Source organism: Amia ocellicauda, unplaced genomic scaffold (assembly GCF_036373705.1).
Source record: "Amia ocellicauda isolate fAmiCal2 unplaced genomic scaffold, fAmiCal2.hap1 HAP1_SCAFFOLD_31, whole genome shotgun sequence".
In the NCBI taxonomy this organism is placed as follows: domain Eukaryota; kingdom Metazoa; phylum Chordata; class Actinopteri; order Amiiformes; family Amiidae; genus Amia; species Amia ocellicauda.
In genome coordinates, this window is record NW_027102876.1 from 1,174,987 (window position 1) to 1,199,788 (window position 24,802).

At 46.6% G+C, this 24,802-nt stretch overlaps 10 non-coding genes and 19 pseudogenes across 10 annotated transcripts; all 29 read left to right on the forward strand.

Moving 5' to 3' along the window:
* The first annotated feature begins 14,902 nt into the window (after positions 1–14,902).
* On the forward strand, positions 14,903–15,021 carry LOC136730058 (uncharacterized; annotated as a pseudogene).
* A 216-nt stretch (positions 15,022–15,237) lies between these two features.
* On the forward strand, positions 15,238–15,356 carry LOC136729892 (5S ribosomal RNA). Its single transcript, XR_010809153.1, has one exon. It is a non-coding gene; the product is annotated as a 5S ribosomal RNA (ribosomal RNA).
* A 219-nt stretch (positions 15,357–15,575) lies between these two features.
* Positions 15,576–15,694, forward strand: LOC136730242 (uncharacterized; annotated as a pseudogene).
* Positions 15,695–15,903: 209 nt separating this feature from the next.
* On the forward strand, positions 15,904–16,022 carry LOC136729886 (5S ribosomal RNA). Its single transcript, XR_010809148.1, has one exon. It is a non-coding gene; the product is annotated as a 5S ribosomal RNA (ribosomal RNA).
* Positions 16,023–16,241: 219 nt separating this feature from the next.
* Positions 16,242–16,360, forward strand: LOC136730102 (uncharacterized; annotated as a pseudogene).
* A 555-nt stretch (positions 16,361–16,915) lies between these two features.
* On the forward strand, positions 16,916–17,034 carry LOC136729964 (5S ribosomal RNA). Its single transcript, XR_010809221.1, has one exon. It is a non-coding gene; the product is annotated as a 5S ribosomal RNA (ribosomal RNA).
* Positions 17,035–17,252: 218 nt separating this feature from the next.
* LOC136729977 (5S ribosomal RNA) lies at positions 17,253–17,370 on the forward strand. The gene has a single exon (XR_010809234.1). It is a non-coding gene; the product is annotated as a 5S ribosomal RNA (ribosomal RNA).
* A 216-nt stretch (positions 17,371–17,586) lies between these two features.
* LOC136730298 (uncharacterized) lies at positions 17,587–17,705 on the forward strand (annotated as a pseudogene).
* Positions 17,706–17,914: 209 nt separating this feature from the next.
* LOC136730215 (uncharacterized) lies at positions 17,915–18,033 on the forward strand (annotated as a pseudogene).
* A 215-nt stretch (positions 18,034–18,248) lies between these two features.
* LOC136729956 (5S ribosomal RNA) lies at positions 18,249–18,367 on the forward strand. Its single transcript, XR_010809214.1, has one exon. It is a non-coding gene; the product is annotated as a 5S ribosomal RNA (ribosomal RNA).
* Positions 18,368–18,577: 210 nt separating this feature from the next.
* Positions 18,578–18,696, forward strand: LOC136730243 (uncharacterized; annotated as a pseudogene).
* Positions 18,697–18,905: 209 nt separating this feature from the next.
* On the forward strand, positions 18,906–19,024 carry LOC136730046 (uncharacterized; annotated as a pseudogene).
* Positions 19,025–19,239: 215 nt separating this feature from the next.
* LOC136730393 (uncharacterized) lies at positions 19,240–19,358 on the forward strand (annotated as a pseudogene).
* Positions 19,359–19,579: 221 nt separating this feature from the next.
* Positions 19,580–19,698, forward strand: LOC136730031 (uncharacterized; annotated as a pseudogene).
* A 216-nt stretch (positions 19,699–19,914) lies between these two features.
* On the forward strand, positions 19,915–20,033 carry LOC136730328 (uncharacterized; annotated as a pseudogene).
* Positions 20,034–20,241: 208 nt separating this feature from the next.
* On the forward strand, positions 20,242–20,360 carry LOC136730052 (5S ribosomal RNA). The gene has a single exon (XR_010809251.1). It is a non-coding gene; the product is annotated as a 5S ribosomal RNA (ribosomal RNA).
* A 210-nt stretch (positions 20,361–20,570) lies between these two features.
* LOC136729901 (5S ribosomal RNA) lies at positions 20,571–20,689 on the forward strand. The gene has a single exon (XR_010809162.1). It is a non-coding gene; the product is annotated as a 5S ribosomal RNA (ribosomal RNA).
* Positions 20,690–20,905: 216 nt separating this feature from the next.
* On the forward strand, positions 20,906–21,024 carry LOC136730198 (uncharacterized; annotated as a pseudogene).
* A 210-nt stretch (positions 21,025–21,234) lies between these two features.
* LOC136730244 (uncharacterized) lies at positions 21,235–21,353 on the forward strand (annotated as a pseudogene).
* A 215-nt stretch (positions 21,354–21,568) lies between these two features.
* LOC136730250 (5S ribosomal RNA) lies at positions 21,569–21,687 on the forward strand. Its single transcript, XR_010809270.1, has one exon. It is a non-coding gene; the product is annotated as a 5S ribosomal RNA (ribosomal RNA).
* Positions 21,688–21,903: 216 nt separating this feature from the next.
* Positions 21,904–22,022, forward strand: LOC136730153 (uncharacterized; annotated as a pseudogene).
* A 216-nt stretch (positions 22,023–22,238) lies between these two features.
* LOC136730063 (5S ribosomal RNA) lies at positions 22,239–22,357 on the forward strand. Its single transcript, XR_010809252.1, has one exon. It is a non-coding gene; the product is annotated as a 5S ribosomal RNA (ribosomal RNA).
* Positions 22,358–22,567: 210 nt separating this feature from the next.
* Positions 22,568–22,686, forward strand: LOC136730047 (uncharacterized; annotated as a pseudogene).
* Positions 22,687–22,901: 215 nt separating this feature from the next.
* LOC136730072 (uncharacterized) lies at positions 22,902–23,020 on the forward strand (annotated as a pseudogene).
* A 228-nt stretch (positions 23,021–23,248) lies between these two features.
* On the forward strand, positions 23,249–23,367 carry LOC136730267 (uncharacterized; annotated as a pseudogene).
* A 211-nt stretch (positions 23,368–23,578) lies between these two features.
* Positions 23,579–23,697, forward strand: LOC136730024 (uncharacterized; annotated as a pseudogene).
* A 211-nt stretch (positions 23,698–23,908) lies between these two features.
* Positions 23,909–24,027, forward strand: LOC136729882 (5S ribosomal RNA). Its single transcript, XR_010809144.1, has one exon. It is a non-coding gene; the product is annotated as a 5S ribosomal RNA (ribosomal RNA).
* Positions 24,028–24,236: 209 nt separating this feature from the next.
* Positions 24,237–24,355, forward strand: LOC136730160 (uncharacterized; annotated as a pseudogene).
* Positions 24,356–24,571: 216 nt separating this feature from the next.
* LOC136730382 (uncharacterized) lies at positions 24,572–24,690 on the forward strand (annotated as a pseudogene).
* Positions 24,691–24,802: the final 112 nt, after the last annotated feature.

The following is a 24,802-nucleotide window of genomic DNA, read 5'->3' on the forward strand; positions in this document are numbered from 1 at the left end:
CATGCATAACAAACAAGTATTTACATTATATTTACAGCCGGTGCTCGTGTGTCACTGTGTCCCTCAGGCTGTGGTAGGCGCTGACATATTGGGCAGCCAGGGTGGCTGTGTGTCCCTCCCCCAGGAGGACTGGCGTTTTTCTTTTTTCTCAGTTTTGTCACAGGTTGGGTGGGCATCCATTATGTTGTTACAGAATTTGTCCCTTATTTTGGGCTAAAGCTTTCCGTGGAGGGGAACGTGGATCAGTTTGTACCATTTTTGGGAGAATCTGCCTTGTTGGGGCGGAGCTGTGACCAGGTGAACAGCAGATCGGGCATAGGTGGGCATGTGGGCAGAGGAGTTGGAAGGCCGGTCAAGCAAATAAGCTTGCTAAGGTACGCAGCAGCAGCAAGCATCCCCCACATCCAGCCAGCCAGCCAGTCTGGCTGGCGGTGACTGAGTGGTTGTCAGACGGCAAGCAACGGAATGTACGTGCTCTGTGATGTCATAGCAGTCAGCTGAGAGAGGCTCGTGATGTCATCGCTGAGCTGGCTGGCTGGCTGGCTCTGTGTGTGTGTGTGTATGTCTGTGTGTGTGTGTGTGTGTCTGTTTGTCTGTTTTTCAGTCTGTCTGTCTCTCTCTCTCTCTCTCTCTCTCTCTCTCTCTCTCTCTCTCTCCTCTCAATTCAATTCATTTGTATTGTCAAAGCAATTGGACATACATACATTCATACATACATATATATATATATATATATATATATATATATATATATATATATATATATATATATACATACATACATGCATACATGCTAGAAAGTCATTACTATGTTATCTTAAAGGCTAACTAAGCAGAACATATATCATTATAGAACAGAGTCCATAGGTCTACACATGGTTTTAGGGAACAGGCACGTAGGTCATACCGTTTGACATTGTTTCCAAGGTTCTCATCGTAAATAACAAACAGAAATCAAACTAGCTTCTGGCCTGACCTTCTAGCTTGACTCTATCTTTCCGCCTTATATACTTGGTGAATAATTGAGGAAGTAGCACCAAGTGACCACATTAGGCTGCCTGAGGGTTTCTGGGGAGTGTAGTTGTCTAGGGTCGGTTTTCTTCCCTAGAGTGCAGACCTTGCAGCAGACCTGGCCTGACATGTCTGCCATGTATGACCCTGCCCCTTGGTTTGTCCCACATCCTCCCCCCCAGCTGCGACCCCATAGGTCGAGCGACAGCCGCAAAAAAGCATGCACCCGGGACAGCCCATCAACATTCCCCATGGCCTTCCCTGGCCTGTGCTGCAGGGTGAAATGAAAATGTTGGAGACTCAAAAACCACCTCATCACACGGGCATTCCTGTCTTTCGAACGATGCATCCAAGTGAGGGGGGCATGGTCAGTGATCAGGGTGAAGTGCCTGCCCAACAAATAGTATCGAAGACTGTCCAAAGCCCACTTCACTGCCAAACATTCTTCTTCAACTACCAAATAATTTATTTCATTGGATTCCAACTTTCTGCTAAGGAACAACACCGGGTGTTCGTGATCACCCATTCTTTGGGACAAAACCACTCCGATCCCCACCTCAGAGGCGTCCGTCTGGACTATAAATTCTTTCTGAAAGTCAGGTACCATTAAAACGGGGTTGCGGCAGAGCGCCTCCTGTAGGCTCCGGAAAGCCCGGTTTGCTGTATCACCCCATCTAACCATATTGGGTTCTGTAGCCTTAGTCATATCAGTCAGAGGGGCCGCTAAGGTAGCATAGTTGGGAATAAACCTCCGGTAATACCCAGTTAACCCTAAAAATGCCCTAACCTGCTTTTTATTGACAGGCCTAGGCCAAGAGTTTATGGCTTCAACCTTGGATATTTGGGGTTTCACCATACCCCTCCCTACTGTATAGCCCAAGTATTTGGCCTCTTCCAACCCCAAATTGCATTTGGTTGGATTAGCCATCAGGCCTGCTGCATGTATTGAATCCAATACCGCTTGGAGCTGAGACAAATGTGATTCCCAATCTGGACTGTGAATGACCACATCATCTAAATATGCTGCCGCATACGTCCTGTGTGGTCTAAGTATGTGGTCCATCAACCTTTGAAAGGTGGCAGGAGCACCATGCAGGCCAAAGGGCATCACTGTGTAGTGAAACAGACCATCTGGGGTTGCAAAGGCTGTTTTTTCTTTGGCACCCGGGGTCAAGGGAATCTGCCAGTAGCCCTTGGCTAAGTCAATAGTTGAAATATAGCGAGCATTCCCAATATTCTCTAACAATTCATCTACTCGGGGCATTGGGTATGCATCAAACTTTGAAATTTCATTAACCTTTCTAAAATCATTACAGAATCTCCAGGAGCCATCAGGTTTGGAAACCATGACTATAGGGCTGGACCACTCACTGTGGGATTCTTCAATAACCCCTGCCTCCAGCATTTCCTTAACCTCATTTCTAATAGTGTTCCTGCGAGCTTCTGGTACCCTGTAAGGCCTCATATTTACCTTCTTTCCTGGGAGAGACACAATGTTGTGAGAGACTAAATGGGTACGCCCCGGTATGCCTGAGAAAACTTCCCTATTACGTATTATCAAGTCGTTCACCTCCTTCAACTGGTCAGGTGACAAGGCAGCTGCAATATTCACCTTCGGTGTCCCTAGTGGCTGAGGGGGGTAAGTCAACATCAACACTTCCCTGTCCTTCCAGGCTTTTATTAAGTTGACATGATATATTTGTTCTGGGGGTCGGCGGCCGGGTTGCTGAACCTTATAGTTCACTTCCCGTATTCGCTCTATAATCTCATAAGGTCCCATCCACGTAGCCAGAAATTTACATTCTACAGTGGGAACCAACACCAACACCCTATCACCAGGCTGGAACACCCTCAGTGTAGCCTGACGATTATAGGCGAATTGTTGGTGTTCCTGTGCCTGCCTTAGGTGCTCTCTCACAATGGGAGTGACTGTGGCTATTCTCTCTTGCATAGCATTGATGTGCTCGACTACACTCCGGAAAGGAGTGGAATCGTGTTCCCACGTTTCACGGGCTATGTCTAATATCCCCCTGGGGTGCCTCCCATATAACAGTTCAAAAGGCGAAAAGCCCAGGGAAGCCTGTGGGACTTCCCTAATGGCAGACATCAAGTAGGGCAGCATGAATTCCCAATTTTTCCCATCCTTATCGATTACCTTTCTTAGCATGGACTTCAGGGTCCTATTAAATCTCTCAACCAACCCATCTGTTTGTGGGTGGTAGACTGATGTTCTCAACTGCTTAACCTGCAACAATTTACACAGATCGGTCATAACCTTAGACATAAAGGGTGTGCCCTGATCTGTTAATATCTCCCTCGGTATCCCCACCCTACTACACATCAACATTAGCTCTTTTGCAATACCTTTTGAAGCCATGGTCCGCAGTGGAATGGCTTCTGGGTACCTGGTGGCATAATCCAAAATAACCAGTATATACTGATGCCCTCTGGCTGATTTCGGGAGAGGTCCCACCACATCCATAGCTATCCTAGCAAAGGGGGTCTCTATGATGGGCAAAGGGACCAGTGGGCTTCTGAAGGCTGGTTTAGGAGCATGTAGTTGACATTCAGGACATGAGCTACAATGTTCTGTCACGTCTGCATGTACGCCTGGCCAGTAAAACCTCCTCAGGAGTCTATCCTTGGTTTTGTCCATCCCCAGATGTCCCCCCAGGATATGCCCATGTGCCAGATTGAGAACTGTTCGTCTGAATGGGGTGGGAACTAGCAATTGCTCCACAATGTCCACCCCTATCTTATTTACACGGTACAATAGGTCATTTTTTACCATAAAATAAGGATAAGCTGTTGGCGGGTCTGCAGTAGTCATAGGGGTCCCATTTACTACCTTCACATTTTCTTTAGCATAGTGTAGAGTGAGATCTCGCACCTGTGCGCTGCCAAAATCAGTGGGGAGTCCCTCTAACACTGACACTTCTACATTGTCAGCTTCAGGGGTCTCTATGAATGGATTCTCACCCACCCTGCTAGTGCTGGGTTCCTCACCCTCCATAGGGTCATCTACGTCACTACATTCCACCCCTATGTTTTCAGTTTAATTTTCCCCAACCAAAACCTTCACTGTCGACTCAACTGGAACCAGGTCTACTTTTAGCTCTAGTTGTGGGATCGAGGCAACTTCTGGCTTACAGTTTTCAGTGTGCATTTCCAATTTACTATGTTTTCTATCTAGTTTTCCAAAATTAGGAAAATATCGTCCCAGTATCACATCATATGGCATGTTGGGTACCACACCGACTTCGTAATCTAGTTTCCCGGCCTCTGTCTGTATGTTTACAAGGGCTGTGGGATAGGGGCGTGTGTCACCATGTGTGCATGTGATACTGAGCTCCTGATGTCTATCCAGCTTGTTGGTCGCTACTAATTTTTCTGTGACCAGTGTAACCATACTGCCAGAGTCGAGTAGAGCAGCCACTTCTTTCTCATCGACTATCACTGTACACATGTGTTTTGGATTAGGTACTCCGCCTATGAAAACATCCGTCCCAACAGGGCAGGCATAAAATACCGGTTTCTCTTTCCCCATATCACACACATTACATTGCATTGGTTCCTCTCTACCTGGGCAGTGGGCCGCAATATGTCCTACTTTGTCACAATTGTAGCAGACAATTGGTTGTGATGGTGACCCCCTATAACCCTTAGTCTCGGCTTTAGGCCCCACCTTTGCCCCCCCCAGTCTTGCTCTTTTCTTCCAGTCCAGCGCGTCATGTTTCCCAGAGTACTTTGGAACCATCTTACCCGGTCCGCTGGTTCGTCATGGCCTGGGGAACGAGTTTTTAACCTCCGGTACATGCTCTGCTGCTCCGGCTGTATAGAACCGCTCTACAATGGCCACCAAGGTGTCAGCGGACAGCACCTCATTCTGGCCAACCCAGCGTCGAACGTCCTTGGGCAAACAGCGTTGGTAGTTGTCAAGGACTATGGCCTCCACCACCTCGGCTGATGAATGGACCTCTGGCTGTAGCCATTTCCTGGCCAGATGGATCAGATCAAACATCTGCGTTCAGATTGGTTGTCCTGGTTGGTAGGCCCACTGCTGAAACCGATGTGCCCTCACTGCGGTGGTCACGCCCAATCGGGTCATTATCTCCGCTTTCAATTTATCATAGTCCTGGGCGTCCTTCAGCTCCAGATCAAAGTACGCTTTCTGTGCATCCCCTGCCAGATAAGGTGCCACAAGCCCTGCCCAGGAATCTTTTGGCCATCCCTCTCTCCGCTGTCCTTTCAAAGGTCATAAGGAAGGCCTCAACATCGTCCTGTTTTGTCATTTTCTGCAGAAAGTGATTGGTGCGGGGAGTGGAATGGGTTGCAGCCCCCTGTGGCCCAATCCTGGTTGCAAGTGCTTCAACACTCTCTTTCAGCTCTTTAGTCACCTTTTCCTGCTCTTCTCTAAACATTTTATTTGTATCATGCTGGACCTGCAGTGCTTCCTGATGCATCCGCATAGCATCCTGGTGAGCCACCTGCTGCACCCTGGTCGCTTCCTGTTGGGCTATTACAGCCTGTAGTTTTTTTTTTTTTGGATAAAAAAATTCACTCAGCCAGTCTGGGTTTCATGAGGTGCTGCCCGCATTCTACACCAAATGTGACAAAACGCCTTGGCTGTACACATGTGCGGGTCTTCTCTGTGATCTTCTTAGGAGTAAAAACCAGTCATGACCCAGGGAGGAGGTTGCAAATACAGGGCTGTGCCTGTATGTTTACTTCAAACAAAACAAATCTGAAAACAAAACCTAACTCACACTGGAGTTGTAACTAATCTTACATAATCATTCTATTTTAAACAAAGTCTGGAATAAATAAGTCTTGGCTTTCTCCTTATGAGCTACCTCTGTTTTCCAGATAACTCACCCTATTGTCTCTCACTTCTCTCTCTCTCAGGCCCGCCTTATATACCTGGTGAATAATTGAGGAAGTAACACCAAGTGACCACATTAGGTGCTAGAATGGCTGCCTGAGGGTTTCTGGGGAGTGTAGTTGCCTAGGGTCGGTATTCTACCCTAGAGTACACACCTTGCAGCAGACCTGGCCTGACATATCTGCCATGTATGACCCTGCCTCTTGGTTTGTCACAATACATACATACATACATATACACGGAAAATAAATAATAGAATTATGAATCACAATAAGATGTAATGAAGTACAGAAAAAGAAAATGTAATAAAATGTGATCTTTAATACATACAAATAAAGAAAATAGGTATACCATTTCCAGATTCCTTTTTTGAAATACAATGACATGCATTACAAACGAGTATTTACATTATATTTACAGCCGGTGCTCGTGTGTCACTGTGTCCCTCAGGCTGTGGTTGGCGCTGACATATTGGGCAGAATGTGTCCCTTATTTTGGGCTAAAGCTTTCTGTGGAGGGGAACGTGGATCAGTTTGTACCATTTTTGGGAGGATCTGCCTTATTGGGGCGGAGCTGTGATCCAGGTGAACAGCAGATCGGGCATAGGTGGGCATGTGGGCAGAGGAGTAGGAAGGCCGGTCAAGCAAATAAGCTTGCTAAGGTACACAGCAGCAGCAAGCAGCCCCCCCATCCAGCCAGCCAGCCAGTCTGGCTGGCAGTGACTGAGTGGTTGACAGACGGCAAGCAACGGAATGTTCATGCTCTGTGATGTCATAGCAGTCAGCTGAGAGAGGCTTGTGATGTCATCGCTGAGCTGGCTGGCTGGCTGTGTGTGTGTCTGTGTGTGTGTGTGTGTGTGTGTGTGTCTGTTTGTGTTTGTCAGTCTGTCTGTCTCTCTCTCTCTCTCTCTCTCCCTCTCAATTCAATTCATTGTCAAAGCAATTGGACATACATACATACATACATACATGCTAGAAAATCATTACTATGTTATCTTAAAGGCTAACTAAGCAGAACATATTTCATTATAGAACAGAGTTCATAGATCTACACATGGTTTTAAGGAACAGGCACGTAGGTCATACCGTTTGACATTGTCTCCAAGGTTCTCATCGTAAATAACAAACAGAAATCAAACTACCTTATGGCCTCCTGACCTTCTAGCTTGACCTTATCTTTCTTAAGTATACAAGAGAGAAAAACAGGTTTGAGAAAATCATTTCTAACTTTCCTTCCATACAATAATACATACATACATACATACGGAAAATAAATAATAGAATTATGAATCTCAATATAATGTAATGAAGTACAGAAAAAGAAAATGTAATAAAATGTGATCTTTAATACATTCAAATAAAGAAAATAGGTTTACTATTTCCAGATTCCTTTTTGAAATACAATGACATGCATTACAAACGAGGCTTAGGTGGGCATTTGGGCATAGGAGTAGGAAGGCCGGTCAGGCAAATTAGCTTGCTAAGATACGCAGCAGCAGCAAGCAGCCCCCCCATCCAGCCAGCCAGCCAGTCTGGCTGGCAGTGACTGAGTGGTTGACAGACGGCAAGCAATGGAATGTACGTGCTCTGTGATGTCATAGCAGTCAGCTGAGAGAGGCTCGTGATGTCATGGCTGAGCTGGCTGGCTGTCTGGCTGGCTGGCTCTGTGTGTGTGTGTGTGTGTGTGTGTGTGTGTGTGCGTGTGTCTGTCTGTCTGTCAATTCATTTCAATTCAATTCAAAGGTTCTTTATTGGCATGATCTATCACAATATTGCCAAAGCAGATACAAATGTTCTATCAATCAAGACAAAACATTGCAATACAAGATTCAGTGGAACAAATATAGTACACATTGAAATAAAATTAAGTAGGATATAAACCATATTTGTTGTTTGTATCAAAATTTGTGTCATGACATCAGAAAAATCACTGTTTTTATTTTGTTTTGCACAGGCTGGTGTCTACACACTGTCTCGCAGGCTGTGGCAGGTGGATACATATTGCGCTGCTAAGAAGGCAGTGCGCTCCTCCTCTCCCAGCAGGACGGGGAGTTTGCAGCAATCGGGGATCATGCTGAACTCAGGGATATGCATTTTTAATATTTTAAAGTATGTCTCCCTGATTTTTGTGTATTTAGGGCAGGACAGCAGGAAATGCGCCTGTGTTTCGACCTCCCCTAGGTCACACTGGCTGCACAGCCGCTCTTCTCTGGCAACCCAGAATTTTCTGTAGCGGCCTTTTTCAATGGCGAGGCTGTGGTCACTGAGCCTGTATTTAGTTAGATTTTGTCTCTCTTTTATATTTTGGATTTTTAAGTATTCAGCCAATGTAATGTTTCTATTCAGGGCCCGGTAGCATTCCAATTTGTTTTGTAATTCTAATTCGTGTCTCTAATCTTTTGTGTATTTGCTTTTCAGGTACATGTCAATTTTCCCAATTGTTGTTGTTTTGGTCATTGTGTGTTCGGGCTCTGTGAGCCTCAGAGCCGTGGGGGCGTTTCTGTGTACGTGTAAGATGTTTTTATTAAATTCTAGGTGGAATATTTCCATGGGGCTTTTGTCCCAATTGTTGTTATTGAGGTTCATGAGGGGACCCCACACTTCGCTCCCATATAGCAGGATTGGTTGGATGATGGAGTTTAATATTTTAATCCAAATAGTTATTGGTATTGTTGTTTTCCCAAATTGTGTCTTTATGGCATAAAATGCCCGGCGTGCCTTGTCTTTTAATGCGTTTATAGCCAGGCTGAAGCTCCCTGACGCACTGATGGTCAGGCCAAGGTAGTTGTATCTGGTGCAGTGCTCTAATCCAGTGCTGCCCAGAGTGAAGCGGTACCTGTTTCCCTGAGATGGGGCTTTTTTCTGGAAAACCATAACTCTGGTCTTGTCCAGATTGACTGCCAGGGCCCATTTCTGACAGTACTGCTCTAGCAGCGCCAGGTTCTGCTGAAGCCCCTGCTCTGTGGGCGACAGCAGCACCAGGTCGTCTGCGTAGAGCAGGAACTTGATCTCTGTGTCATGGAGAGTTAGGCTGCGGGCGTCAGACTGCTCCAACACTGTGGCCAACTCGATGATGTAGATGTTGAACAGTGTTGGACTCAGACTGCAGCCCTGTCTCACTCCCCGCCCCTGAGTGAAGAACTCTGTTCTTGAGTTGCCAATTTGAACTCCGCATTTGTTTTCAGAATACATTGATTTAATGATGTCATAAACTTTACCCCCTACACCACTCTGTAGAAGTTTATAAAATAATCCCTTGTGCCAGATTGAGTCAAATGCCTTTCTAAAGTCTACAAAACAGGCAAATATTTTTCCTTTATTGTTTTGGGTATATTTATTTATGAGGGTGTGTAGAGTGTAAATATGATCGGTTGTGCGGTGTTTTGGTAGGAAGCCAATCTGACTCTTATTCAGGACACTGTGCTTGGTAAGGAAGGCCAGTATCTGGGCGTTGATGATACTGCAGAACACCTTCCCCAGGTTACTGCTCACACAGCTGCCCCAGTAGTTATTGGGGTCTAATTTGTCTCCACTTTTAAAAATCGGGGTGATCAATCCTTGATTCCCGACCTCAGGGAAACACCCGGCTCTCAGCACCAGGTTAAAGAGTTTGAGCAGAGCCTCCTGCAGCTGCGGGCTGCTGTGCTTCAGCATCTCAGGGCTGATGCTGTCGGGGCCGCTGGCTTTCCTGGGTTTGAGGATTTTGAGTTGATGTTTTAGTTCCTGTATTGTAAATGGGTTATCTAAGGGATTTTGGTTATTCTTAATGATTTCTTCCAATTTATTTAGGTTTTTTAATATTTTAACCTGTTCTGGCTTTGGATTGTTTTCAACATTTTGGTAAAGTTTTTCAAAGTGTGTTTTCCAGATTTCTCCATTTTGAATTGGTATTTCATTTTTTGTTTTTGGGGTATTTATTCTGCCCATATAGTGGTCTTTTTTCTTACTGAGGAGTTGCTTGTAGTGCCGCAGGGCCTGGCAGTAGCTGAGGCGAGCCTCCTGGTTGTCGGGCTCTCTGTGTTTAGTGTTGGAGAGATGTCTCAGGTGTTTCCTAGAAGTTTCACACTCCTGGTCACACCACTGTTCTTTTTTTCTTTTAGACGATTTCATATTTTGGTTTTTAATTGTTTTAATGTTTGATTTTAAAGCCAGTCTCTCAAATATTTCATTCAGTGTTTTGGTGGCTGAGTTTATTCCGTTTTGGTTTATTTGATAGTGTGAGGATTGATATCTGTCTAACATGTTTTCAATCTCATCACTATTCAGGGCTCTTGTGTAGTTCTCTGTGCTGGGCTCTGACCATCTCTAACTGGGTGGCAGGGAGACCAGTTTTGTGGGAAGTTTGGCTCTGACTTGTGGCTGCGCTGATCTTTTTAGGTAAAGTGTTATTTGGCTGTGGTCTGATAGTGGAGATTGTTGTCTGACTATAAACGCATTGTTGGCTTGTGGGTCCAGGTCAGTTATGGCGTAGTCCACCACACTGCTGCCCAGAGCCGAGCAGTATGTGAATCTCCCCAGAGAGTACCCCCTGGTCCTGCCATTGATGATATATAGACCCAGGCTTTTACATAGGCGCACTACCTGCTTCCTGCTCTTGTTTACCACGCTGTCGTGGCTGTGTCAGTGTGGAGGTGTGTGTGTGGCACAGCGGGGAGTCTCCGAACAGGTGTGTGTTCCCCTCTGTATTGATGTAGTCCATCTCTCTGCCAGTCCTGGCATTGAGATCGCCACACAGCAGTACAGAGCCCAGGGTCTGGAAGTGGCAGATTTCGTTTTGAAGCTCATGAAAGCCTTCCTCATTATAGTAGGGGGAGTCTGCGGGTGGCATATAAATTGCACATAGGTATATATCTGTGTTATTTTGTAGGGTGTCTTTTCTGATTTTCATCCACAGGTGTGTGTCTCCTCTCTGTACTGGGCATAGGGCTGCTCGGAGCTCCTCCCTGTACCACACGATAATCCCCCACGAGGCCCTGCCACACCTGACTTTGGGTTTTTTATAGGAGGGCACAATCAGCTCCCTGTATCCATTGTATCCATCCAGTGTATAGACATATCTGCACAGCACCAAGTCTCTACAAGAATGAAAACATCTGAACTATTTACAGTGTTGATCAGTTCAGGGCCTGTGCTCTTCATTCCAAAAGTTGAGGAGCGTAAACCCTGCATATTCCAACTGCTTATTTTAAAGGACATGTTAATATATTTTATTATACTTGTCTCTTCTACATAAGAAAGTTTAATTTGTGGTCTACAACTGATATTATATTACTACTAATAATTATACATGGATATACATAATAATCACTCAAAGATTTTATGTTTGCATCAAAATATCAGAATAATTAAATCACATTTTTTCTTACTCTCCATCTCCACAACCATATATATGTGTGTTGAGGCTCAGTTAACTCAGCAGTGTGGAACAGATGACACTGAGGAGTTGCCTTATCTGGGCCAGCTGGGCAGCATCGGGCCTCCAGGCTCTGGAAGCCGCTGCTGCGTGGCTGTGTGGCTGTGCTGGTCCCCGGCTGTCCGCTCTGCTGTGCTGGACGGGCCCTCTGGGGATGGGGGGGTGGGGAATGGGGCCGCGGGGTCTCAGGGGCTGGGGCTGGGGTGGAGCCGGTGGCTGGGGATGTGGCCGGGGGCTGGGGGGTTTGCTCCTGGTCTCGAGGTGGGGGTGTGTGGGGTTTCGGCCCAGGGTTGTGTCCTTGAGGACCTTTGAGATGATCCTCACACCCGTCTTGTTGAGGTGGACGTGGTCATACAGGTGATGTGGCTGGATGTCTCAGTGGTGTGCCAGGTGGACGTTGGGGAGGAGGGCACATCTTCGGGACACTTCTGCGTTGATGGCCTGGATGATGTGCAGGGGCACGTCTGTGCGGGGCAGCAGTGTGGAGATGGAAATTTTGGCAGTTGGGAATTCCTCTGTGGCTTTCGTTGCTACCTGTCTCAGGGCTGAGGCCACATCGCCCCTGCGGGCACTCAGGTCGTTAGTGCCGGTGTGGATGAGGATGTGTTTGACTTGGCAAAGCCTCCTCTTGGAGAGCAGCTCCAGGGCTCTCTGTGCTGTGGAGCACCAAAGCTTTTTCACTTTTCGCCCAGGGAAGAGGCGCCTCTCAACCAGGAACTTCCCATTGGATTCGCTCAGAATGACCACCTCTGCGTTGACCTGCCACTCCGGGTTTGCGTCGGGAGTGGTGGGGGCAGCGGGTGTGTTTTGGGGGAGTGGCGTTTCAGGGGGTTGTGTATTAGTGGCAGGTCTGGTGATAGTGGGTGTGTCAGGAGTGGTGGGGAGTGTGGGTGGATCAGTGGGTGCGTCAGGGGTTGGAGGTGTTGTGGGGTCAGTGCAGTGCAGTCTCTGTGCTCCAGTGATGTGTAGCTCCTCTCTTAGCTCCTCCAGCTGGCTCTGCAGGCTCCTCAGCTAGCTGTGCTGGGGTGTCCAGGTCAGCTCCTCCCTCGCTCTGCGCAGCTCCGTCCTCAGGGTTTGGCTCTGCTCCTCCAGGTCTCTCACTGCTGCTCTCAGCTCATGGATCTCAGCCTTGTGCTGCATCTTTAGTCTGTGCATCTCATCCCGGAGCTGATCACACAAGGAGGTCTGGGCCAGGGTGCTCAAGGTCTGCTCCCTGAACTCCGCAAACTCCAGCTCCAGCACTGATAGGCATTCCTTTAGTGTTTTAATGTTGCTGGAGAGTTTTGGGGAGACAGGGGGGCAGTCTGTGGGAGATGGGGCACTGTCTGGCTCCGTGTGGCTGGGGGCAGACTGCAGGGTGGCCGGCTCTGGCTCTTGTTTCTCTACCTCAGTCTGCTGCTTTGAGGTGTGGAAGCCGAGAGCTAATTGGTCCAGGCTGCTCTCGCTGCCCTGCACCATGATGGTCCCGTTGTGGTATACATTAAAAGTGAGCATCACACTGTCTGTGTCTTTCTCTACCAGCACTGAGATCTGCCTGCCTCTGCTAATGCCCCTCTTGTTGTTATTGGGGTATGTCTGGCACAGGGTTTTGTGAAAGGCGGTGTAGAACAGTAGATTGTTCTTGACCCTGTTTTCTCCTTTACCGGTGTAGTCTAGGATGAGGGTCTCAGGAGATGCTCTCATCACAGCTTGTTTGTAGTCCTTCTTAGCCTGTGCAGAGCGAATGTCTTCAGGGTATCGGATTTCAAAAGGCAGCTCTGCAGTCAGACTGCTGTTCGATAGATTTCTATCAGTCTCAGTGGCAGTTGGGCTCTCTCCTACTGTCACTCTATTCAAATCGGAGCTCTGCATTTTCATTGGCTGAGTCAACTACTGAGAATGCTTATTTATTTTATTAATACATATTTTTTTGTTTAATTATTTCTCTCTTACCTCCAATTCTTGTCTTCAGCTTTTCTTTTCTGACTTTTCTTCCTGAACTGTCTCTCTGCTTTCTTCTTTTTGTGTTTCTCTTAAAATTATTATTTTTTGAATACTTTTTCTTCTGAATTTCTATTCCATGTCTTCTGTGTATGTTTATAGTGCTATATATTCATTTGTAAATCACAAATTAAATCCGCTTATGTATAAAAACAAATGTTTTTTAGGAGCTCATATTCCTCTCTCTCTCTCTCTCTCTCTCTCTCTCTCTCTCTCTCTCTCTCTCAATTCATTTCATTTGTATTGTCAAAGCAATTGGACATACATACACATACATACATATACACTCACCTAAAGGATTATTAGGAACACCTGTTCAATTTCTCATTAATGCAATTATCTAATCAACCAATCACATGGCAGTTGCTTCAATGCATTTAGGGGTGTGGTCCTGGTCAAGACAATCTCCTGAACTCCAAACTGAATGTCTGAATGGGAATGAAAGGTGATTTAAGCAATTTTGAGCGTGGCATGGTTGTTGGTGCCAGACGGGCCGGTCTGAGTATTTCACAATCTGCTCAGTTACTGGGATTTTCACGCACAACCATTTCTAGGGTTTACAAAGAATGGTGTGAAAAGGGAAAAACATCCAGTATGCGGCAGTCCTGTGGGCGAAAATGCCTTGTTGATGCAAGAGGTCAGAGGAGAATGGGCCGACTGATTCAAGCTGATAGAAGAGCAACTTTGACTGAAATAACCACTAGTTACAAACGAGGTATGCAGCAAAGCATTTGTGAAGCCACAACACGTACAACCTTGAGGCGGATGGGCTACAACAGCAGAAGACCCCACCGGGTACCACTCATCTCCACTACAAATAGGAAAAAGAGGTGAGACATTCAGATGGTAGAGTCAGAATTTGGCGTAAACAGAATGAGAACATGGATCCATCATGTCTTGTTACCACTGTGCAGGCTGGTGGTGGTGGTGTAATGGTGTGGGGGATGTCTTCTTGGCACACTTTAGGCCCCTTAGTACCAATTGGGCATCGTTTAAATGCTACGGCCTACCTGAGCATTGTTTCTGACCATGTCCATCCCTTTCTGACCACCATGTACCCATCCTCTGATGGCTACTTCCAGCAGGATAATGCACCATGTCACAAAGGTCGAATCATTTCAAATTGGTTTCTTGAACATGACAATGAGTTCACTGTACTAAACTGGCCCCCACAGTCACCAGATCTCAACCCAATGGAGCATCTTTGGGATGTGGTGGAACGGGAGCTTCGTGCCCTGGATGTGCATCCCACAAATCTCCATCAACTGCAAGATGCTATCCTATCAATATGGGCCAACATTTCTAAAGAATGCTTTCAGCACCTTGTTGAAGCAATGCCACGTAGAATTAAAGCAGTTCTGAAGGCGAAAGGGGGTCAAACACAGTATTAGTATGGTGTTCCTAATAATCCTTTAGGTGAGTTCATCGTAGCTCTTAATACTCTCTTTCTGTCTGGAGGAGATATAATTGAAGTAATGTACACGTACCCGGCTACTTTCAACACCCATTGCTGCACTGATATTTTTCCCTCCATTTTTCTTTATCCATTTTTTTTTTGCTGGAAGTTCCGTCAATACCCGTCAGCCTTTAAGAGACATCATGCAGCCAGGCCTCTTGGCTTGCGGCCACACCGTCCTGAACGCGCCCAATCTCATCAGATCTCGGAAGCTAAACGGGGCAGGTCCTGGTCAGTACTTGGATGGGTGACCTCCTGGAAATTCCAGGTGCTGCTAGCTTTTTCGTCTCCTGGGTAACTTTATCGTAGCTCTTAATACTCTCTTTCAGTCTGCAGGAGATATAATTGAAGAATTGTACACGTACCCGGCTACTTTCAACACCCTTTCCAGCACTGATATTTTTCCCTCCATTTTTCTATTTTTTTTTTTTTTTTTGCTGGAAGTTCCGTCAATACCCGCCAACCTTTAAGAGACATCATGCAGCCAGGCCTTTCGGCTTGTGGCCACACCGTCCTGAACGCGCCCGATCTCGTCAGATCTCGGAAGCTAAACGGGGCAGGGCCTGGTCAGTACTTGGATGGGAGACCTCCTAGAAATACCAGGTGCTGCAAGCTTTTTACGTCTCCTGGGTAACTTCATCGTAGCTCTTAATACTCTCTTTCTGTCTCCAGGAGATATAATTGAAGAATTGTACACGTACCCGGCTACTTTCAACACCCTTTCCTGCACTGATATTTTTACCTCCATTTTTCTATTTTTTTTTTTTTTTTTTTGCTGGAAATTCCGTCAATACCCGCCAGCCTTTAAGAGACATCATGCAGCCAGGCATCTCGGCTTGCGGCCACACCATCCTGAACGCGCCCGATCTCGTCAGATCTCGGAAGCTAAACGGGGCAGGACCTGGTCAGTACATGAATGTGAGACCTCCTGGAAATACCTCGTGCTGCAAGCTTTTACGTCTCCTGGGTAACTTTATCGTAGCTCTTAATACTCTCTATCTGTCTGGAGGAGATTTAATTGAAGTATTGTACACGTACCCAGCTACTGTCAACACCCTTTGCTGCACTGATATTTTTCCATCCATTTTTTTTTTTTTTTTTTGCTGGAAGTTCCGTCAATACCCGCCAACCTTTAAGAGACATCATGCAGCCAGGCCTTTCGGCTTGTGGCCAAACCGTCCTGAATGCGCCCGATCTCGTCAGATCTCGGAAGCTAAACGGGGCAGGGCCTGGTCAGTACTTGGATGGGAGACCTCCTAGAAATACCAGGTGCTGCAAGCTTTTTACGTCTCCTGGGTAACTTCATCGTAGCTCTTAATACTCTCTTTCTGTCTCCAGGAGATATAATTGAAGAATTGTACACGTACCCGGCTACTTTCAACACCCTTTCCTGCACTGATATTTTTCCCTCCATTTTTCTATTTTTTTTTTTTTTTTTTTGCTGGAAATTCCGTCAATACCCGCCAGCCTTTAAGAGACGTCATGCAGCCAGACATCTCGGCTTGCGGCCACACCGTCCTGAACGCGCCCGATCTCGTCAGATCTCGGAAGCTAAACGGGGCAGGACCTGTTCAGTACTTGAATGTGAGACCTCCTGGAAATACCTGGTGCTGCAAGCTTTTACGTCTCCTGGGTAACTTTATCGTAGCTCTTAATACTCTCTATCTGTCTGGAGGAGATATAATTGAAGAATTGTACACGTACCCGGCTACCTTCAACACGCTTTGCTGCACTGATATTTTTCCCTCCATTTTTCTATTTTCTTTTGTTTCTTGCTGGAAGTTCCATCAATACCCTCCAGCCTTTAAGAGACATCATGCAGCCAGGCCTCTTGGCTTGAGGCCACACCGTCCTGAAGATGCAAAATCTCGTCAGATCTCGGAAGAAAAACTGGGCAGGGTCTGGTCAGTAATTGGATGGGTGACCTCCTGGAAATACCAGGTGCTGAAAGCTTTTTACATCTCCTGGGTAACTTCAGCGTAGCTCTTAATACTCTCATTCAGTCTGGAGGAGATATAATTGAAGAATTGTACATGTACCCGGCTACTTTCAACACCCTGTTCTGCACTGATATTTTTCCCTCCATTTTTCTATTTATTTATTTTTTATTTTTTGCTGGAAGTTCCGTCAATACCCGCCAGGCTTTAAGAGACATCATGCAGCCCGGCCTCTTGGCTTGCGGCCACACCGTCCTGAACACGCCCGATCTCGTCAGATCTCGGAAGCTAAACGGGGCAGGGCCTCGTCAGTACTTGGATGGGAGACCTCCTGGAAATACCTGGTGCTGCAAGCTTTTTACGTCTCCTGGGAAACTTCATCGTAGCTCTTAATACTCTCTATCTGTCTGGAGGAGATATAATTGAAGTATTGTACACGTACCCGGCTACTTTCAACAGCCTTTGCTGTACTGATATTTTTCCCTCCATTTTCCATTTTTTTTTTTTTTTTTTTGCTGGAAGTTCCGTCAATACCCGCCAGCCTTTAAGAGACATCATGCAGCCAGGCCTCTTGGCTTGCGGCCACACCGTCCTGAACGCGCCCGATCTCATCAGATTTCGGAAGCTAACGGGGCAGGGCCTGGTCAGTACTTGGATGGGTGACCTCCTGGAAATACCAGGTGCTGCAAGCTTTTTACGTCTCCTGGGTAACTTCATCATAGCTCTTAATACTCTCTTTCAGTCTGTAGGAGATATTATTGAAGAATTGTACACGTACCCGCCTACTTTCAAAACCCTTTGCTGCACTGATATTTTTCCCTCCATTTTTCTTTTTTCTTTTTTTTTTTGCTGTAAGTTCCGTCAATACCCGCCAGCCTTAAAGAGACATCATGCAGCCGTGCCTCTCGGCTTTCGGCCACACCGTCCTGAATGCGCATGATATCGTCAGATCTCGGAAGCTAAACGGGGCAGGGCCTGGTCAGTACTTGGATGGGAGACCTCCTGGAAATACCAGGTGCTGCAAACTTTTACGTCTCCTGGGTAACTTTATCGTAGCTCTTAATACTCTCTTTCAGTCTGCAGGAGATATAATTGAAGAATTGTACACGTACCCGGCTACTTTCAACACCCTTTGCTGCACTGGTATATTTCCCTCTATTTTTCTTTTTTTTTTTTGCTGGCAGTTCTGTCAATACCCGCCAGCCTTTAAGAGACATCATGCAGCCAGGCATCTCGGCTTGCGGCCACACCATCCTGAACGCGCCCGATCTCGTCAGATCTCGGAAGCTAAACGGGGCAGGACCTGGTCAGTACATGAATGTGAGACCTCCTGGAAATACCTAGTGCTGCAAGCTTTTACGTCTCCTGGGTAACTTCATCGTAGCTCTTAATACTCTCTATCTGTCCGGAGGAGATATAATTTAAGTATTGTACACGTACCCGGCTACTGTCAACACCCTTTGCTGCACTGATATTTTTCCATCCATTTTTCTTTTTTTTTTTTTTTTTTGCTGGAAGTTCCGTCAATACCCGCCAACCTTTAAGAGACATAATGCAGCCAGGCCTCTCGGCTTGCGGCCACACCGTCCTGAATGCGCCCGATCTCGTCAGATCTCGGAAGCTAAACGGGGCAGGGCCTGGTCAGTACTTGGATGGGAGACCTCCTAGAAATACAAGGTGCTGCAAGCCTTTTACGTCTCCTGGGTAACTTCATCGTAGCTCTTAATACTCTCTTTCTGTCTCCAGGAGATATAATTGAAGAATTGTACACGTACTAGGCTACTTTCAACACCCTTTGCTGCACTGGTATTTTTCCCTCTATTTTTCTTTTTTTTTTTGGCTGGCAGTTCCGTCAATACCCGCCAGCCTTTAAGAGACATCATGCAGCCAGGCATCTCGGCTTGCGGCCACACCATCCTGAACGCGCCCGATCTCGTCAGATCTCGGAAGCTAAACGGGGCAGGACCTGGTCAGTACATGAATGTGAGACCTCCTGGAAATACCTCGTGCTGCAAGCTTTTACGTCTCCTGGGTAACTTTATCGTAGCTCTTAATACTCTCTATCTGTCTGGAGGAGATTTAATTGAAGTATTGTACACGTACCCAGCTACTGTCAACACCCTTTGCTGCACTGATATTTTTCCATCCATTTTTTTTTTTTTTTTTTGCTGGAAGTTCCGTCAATACCCGCCAGCCTTTAAGAGACATCATGCAGCCAGACATCTCGGCTTGCGGCCACACCGTCCTGAACGCGCCCGATCTCGTCAGATCTCGGAAGCTAAACGGGGCAGGACCTGGTCAGTACTTGAATGTGAGACCTCCTGGAAATACCTGGTGCTGCAAGCTTTTACGTCTCCTGGGTAACTTTATCGTAGCTCTTAATACTCTCTATCTGTCTGGAGGAGATATAATTGAAGAATTGTACACGTACCCAGCTACTGTCAACACCATTTGCTGCACTGGTATATTTCCCTCTATTTTTCTTTTTTCTTTTGTTTTTTGCTGGAAGTTCCATCAATACCCTCCAGCCTTTAAGACACATCATGCAGCCAGGCCTCTTGGCTTGAGGCCACACCGTCCTGAAGACGCAAGATCTCGTCAGATCTCGGAAGAGAAACTAGGCAGGGCCTGGTCAGTAATTGGATGGGTGACCTCCTGGAAATACCAGGTGCTGAAAGCTTTTTACATCTCCTGGGTAACTTCAGCGTAGCTCTTAATACTCTCATTCAGTCTGGAGGAGATATAATTGAAGAATTGTACATGTACCCGGCTACTTTCAACACCCTGTCCTGCACTGATATTTTTCCCTCCATTTTTCTATTTATTTATTTTTTATTTTTTGCTGGAAGTTCCGTCAATACCCGCTAGCCTTTAAGAGACATCATGCAGCCCGGCCTCTTGGCTTGCGGCCACACCGTCCTGAACACGCCCGATCTCGTCAGATCTCGGAAGCCAAACGGGGCAGGGCCTCGTCAGTACTTGGATGGGAGACCTCCTGGAAATACCTGGTGCTGCAAGCTTTTTACGTCTCCTGGGAAACTTCATCGTAGCTCTTAATACTCTCTATCTGTCTGGAGGAGATATAATTGAAGTATTGTACACGTACCCGGCTACTTTCAACAGCCTTTGCTGCACTGATATTTTTCCCTCCATTTTTCTTTTTTCTTTTTTTTTTTGCTGGCAGTTCCGTCAATACCCGCCAGCCTTTAAGAGACATCATGCAGCCAGGCATCTCGGTTTGCGGCCACACCATCCTGAACGCGCCCGATCTTGTCAGATCTCGGAAGCTAAACGGGGCAGGACCTGGTCAGTACATGAATGAGAGACCTCCTGGAAGTATCTGGTGCTGCTAGCTTTTACGTCTCCTGGGTAACTTTATCGTAGCTCTTAATACTCTCTATCTGTCTGGAGGAGATATAATTGAAGAATTGTACACGTACCCAGCTACTGTCAACACCCTTTGCTGCACTGATATTTTTCCATCCATTTTTTTTTTTTTTTTTGCTGGAAATTCCGTCAATATCCGCCAGCCATTAAGAGACATCATGTAGCCAGGCCTCTCGGCTTGCGGCCACACCGTCCTGAATGCGCCCGATCTCGTCAGATCTCGGAAGCTAAACGGGGCAGGGCCTGGTCAGTACTTGGATGGGAGACCTCCTAGAAATACCAGGTGCTGCAAGCTTTTTACGTCTCCTGGGTAACTTCATCGTAGCTCTTAATACTCTCTTTCTGTCTCCAGGAGATATAATTGAAGAATTGTACACGTACCCGGCTACTTTCAACACCCTTTGCTGCACTGGTATATTTCCCTCTATTTTTCTTTTTTTTTTTTGCTGGCAGTTCCGTCAATACCCGCCAGCCTTTAAGAGACATCATGCAGCCAGACATCTCGGCTTGCGGCCACACCATCCTGAACGCGCCCGATCTCGTCAGATCTCGGAAGCTAAACGGGGCAGGGCCTGGTCAGTACTTGGATGGGAGACCTCCGAGAAATACCAGGTGCTGCAAGCCTTTTACGTCTCCTGGGTAACTTCATCGTAGCTCTTAATACTCTCTTTCTGTCTGGAGGAGATATAATTGAAGAATTGTACACGTACTAGGCTACTTTCAACACCCTTTGCTGCACTGATATTTTTCCCTCCATTTTTCTTTTTATTTAATTTTTTTGCTGGAAGTTCCGTCAATATCCGCCAGCCTTTAAGAGACATCATGCAGCCAGGCCTCTTGGCTTGTAGTCACACCGTCCAGAACGCGCCCGATCATATCAGATTTCGGAAGCTAAACGGGGCAGGGCCTGCTCAGTACTTGGATGGGAGACCTCCTGGAAATACCAGGTGCTGCAAGCTTTTTACGTCTCCTGGGTAACTTCATCGTAGCTCTTAATTCTCTCTTTCTGTCTCCAGGAGATATAATTGAAGAATTGTACACGTACCCGGCTACTTTCAACACCCTTTGCTGCACTGGTATATTTCCCTCTATTTTTCTTTTTTTTTTTTGCTGGCAGTTCCGTCAATACCCGCCAGCCTTTAAGAGACATCATGCAGCCAGGCATCTCGGCTTGCGGCCACACCATCCTGAACGCGCCCGATCTCGTCAGATCTCGGAAGCTAAACGGGGCAGGACCTGGTCAGTACATGAATGTGAGACCTCCTGGAAATACCTCGTGCTGCAAGCTTTTACGTCTCCTGGGTAACTTTATCGTAGCTCTTAATACTCTCTTTCTGTCTGGAGGAGATATATTTGAAGTATTGTACACGTACCCAGCTACTGTCAACACCCTTTGCTGCACTGGTATATTTCCATCCATTTTTTTTTTTTTTTTTGTTTTTTGCTGGAAGTTCCGTCAATACCCGCCAACCTTTAAGAGACATCATGCAGCCAGGCCTCTCGGCTTGCGGCCACACCGTCCTGAATGCGCCCGATCTCGTCAGATCTCGGAAGCTAAACGGGGCAGGGCCTGGTCAGTACTTGAATGGGAGACCTCCTAGAAATACCAGGTGCTGCAAGCCTTTTACGTCTCCTGGGTAACTTCATCGTAGCTCTTAATACTCTCTTTCTGTCTCCAGGAGATATAATTGAAGAATTGTACACGTACTAGGCTACTTTCAACACCCTTTGCTGCACTGATATTTTTCCCTCCATTTTTCTTTATATTTTATTTTTTTGCTGGAAGTTCCGTCAATATCCGCCAGCCTTTAAGAGACATCATGCAGCCAGGCCTCTTGGCTTGTAGTCACACCGTCCTGAACGCGCCCGATCATATCAGATTTCGGAAGCTAAACGGGGCAGGGCCTGGTCAGTACTTGGATGGGAGACCTCCGAGAAATACCAGGTGCTGCAAGCCTTTTACGTCTCCTGGGTAACTTCATCGTAGCTCTTAATACTCTCTTTCTGTCTGGAGGAGATATAATTGAAGAATTGTACACGTACTAGGCTACTTTCAACACCCTTTGCTGCACTGATATTTTTCCCTCCATTTTTCTTTTTATTTTATTTTTTTGCTGGAAGTTCCGTCAATATCCGCCAGCCTTTAAGAGACATCATGTAGCCAGGCCTCTCGGCTTGCGGCCACACCGTCCTGAATGCGCCCGATCTCGTCAGATCTCGGAAGCTAAACGGGGCAGGGCCTGGTCAGTACTTGGATGGGAGACCTCCTAGAAATACCAGGTGCTGCAAGCTTTTTACGTCTCCTGGGTAACTTCATCGTAGCTCTTAATACTCTCTTTCTGTCTCCAGGAGATATAATTGAAGAATTGTACACGTACCCGGCTACTTTCAACACCCTTTGCTGCACTGGTATATTTCCCTCTATTTTTCTTTTTTTTTTTTGCTGGCAGTTCCGTCAATACCCGCCAGCCTTTAAGAAACATCATGCAGCCAGACATCTCGGCTTGCGGCCACACCGTCCTGAACGCGCCCGATCTCGTCAGATCTCGGAAGCTAAACGGGGCAGGACCTGGTCAGTACTTGAATGTGAGACCTCCTGGAAATACCTGGTGCTGCAAGCTTTTACGTCTCCTGGGTAACTTTATCGTAGCTCTTAATACTCTCTATCTGTCTGGAGGAGATATAATTGAAGAATTGTACACGTACCCAGCTACTGTCAACACCATTTGCTGCACTGATATTTTTCCCTCCATTTTTCTTTTTTCTTTTGTTTTTTGCTGGAAGTTCCATCAATACCCGCCAGCCTTTAAGACACATCATGCCGCCAGGCCTCTTGGCTTGCAGCCACACCGTCCTGAACGCCCCCGATCTCATCAGATCTTGGAATTTAAACGGGGCAGGGCCTGGTCAGTACTTGGATGGGTGACCTCCTAGAAATGCCAGGTGCTGCAAGCTTTTTACGTCTCCTGGGTAACTTCATCGTAGCTCTTAATACTCTCTTTCTGTCCGGAGGAGATATAATTGAAGAATTGTACACGTGCCCGGCTACTTTCAAAACCCATTACTGCACTGATATTTTTCCCTCCATTCTTCTTTTTCTTTTTTTTTTTTTTTTTTTTTTTTGCTGGAAGTTCTGTCAATACCCGCCAGCCATTAAGAGACATCATGCAGCCAGGCCTCTCGGCTTGCGGCCACACCGTCCTGAACGCGCCCGATCTCGTCAGATCTCAGAATTTAAACGGGGCAGGGCCTGGTCAGTACTTTTATGGGTGACCTTCTGGAAATACGAGGTGCTGCAAACTTTTTACGTCTCCTGGGTAACTTCATCGTAGCTCTTAATTCTCTCTTTCTGTCTGGAGGAGATATAATTGAAGAGTTGTACACGTACCTCGCTACTTTCAACACCCTTTGCTGCACTGATATTTTTACCACCATTTCTCTTTTTTTTTTTTTGCTGGCAGTTCCGTCAATACCCGCCAGCCTTTAAGAGACATCATGCAGCCAGGCGTCTCGGCTTGCGGCCACACCATCCTGAACGCGCCCGATCTCGTCAGATCTCGGAAGCTAAACGGGGCAGGACCTGGTCAGTACTTGAATGTGAGACCTCCTGGAAATACCTGGTGCTGCAAGCTTTTACAACTCCTGGGTAACTTCATCGTAGCTCTTAATACTCTCTATCTGTCTGGAAGAGATATAATTGAAGTATTGTACATGTACCCAGCTACTGTCAACACCCTTTGCTGCACTGATATTTTTCCATCCATTTTTCTTTTTTTTTTTTTTGCTGGAAGTTCCGTCAATACCCGCCAACCTTTAAGAGACATCATGCAGCCAGGCCTCTCGGCTTGTGGCCACACCGTCCTGAATGCGCCCGATCTCGTCAGATCTCGGAAGCTAAACGGGGCAGGGCCTGGTCAGTACTTGGATGGGAGACCTCCTAGAAATACCAGGTGCTGCAAGCTTTTTACGTCACCTGGGTAACTTCATCGTAGCTCTTAATACTCTCTTTCTGTCTGGAGGAGATATAATTCAAGTATTGTACACGTACCCGGCTACTTTCAACACCCTTTGCTGCACTGGTATTTCTCCCTCCATTTCTCTTTTTTTTTTTTGCTGGCAGTTCCGTCAATACCCGCCAGCCTTAAAGAGACATCATGCAGCCAGGATCTCGGCTTGCGGCCACACCATCCTGAACGCGCCCGATCTCGTCAGATCTCGGAAACTGAATGGGGCAGGGCCTGGTCAGTACTTGGATGGTGGACCTCCTGGAAATACCAGGTGCTGCAAGCTTTTTACGTCTGCTGGGTAAGTTTATCGTAGCTCTTAATACTCTCTTTCTGTCTGGAGGAGATAAAATTGAAGTATTGTACACGTACCCGGTTACTTTCAACACCCATTGCTGCACTGATATTTTTCCCTCCATTTTTCTTTTTCTTTATTATTATTTCTGGAAGTTCCGTCAATATCCGCCAGCCTTTAAGAGACATCATGCAACCAGGCCTCTCGGCTTGCGGACACACAGTCCTGAACGCGCCCGATCTCGGAAGATCTCGGAAACTAAACGGGACAGGACCTGGTCAGTACTTGGATGGGAGATCGTCTGGAAATACCAGGTGCTGCCAGCTTTTTACGTCTCCTGGGGAACTTCATCGTAGCTCTTAATACTCTCTTTCTGTCTGGAGAATATATAATTGAAGAATTGTACACGTACCCGGCTACTTTCAACACCCTTTGCTG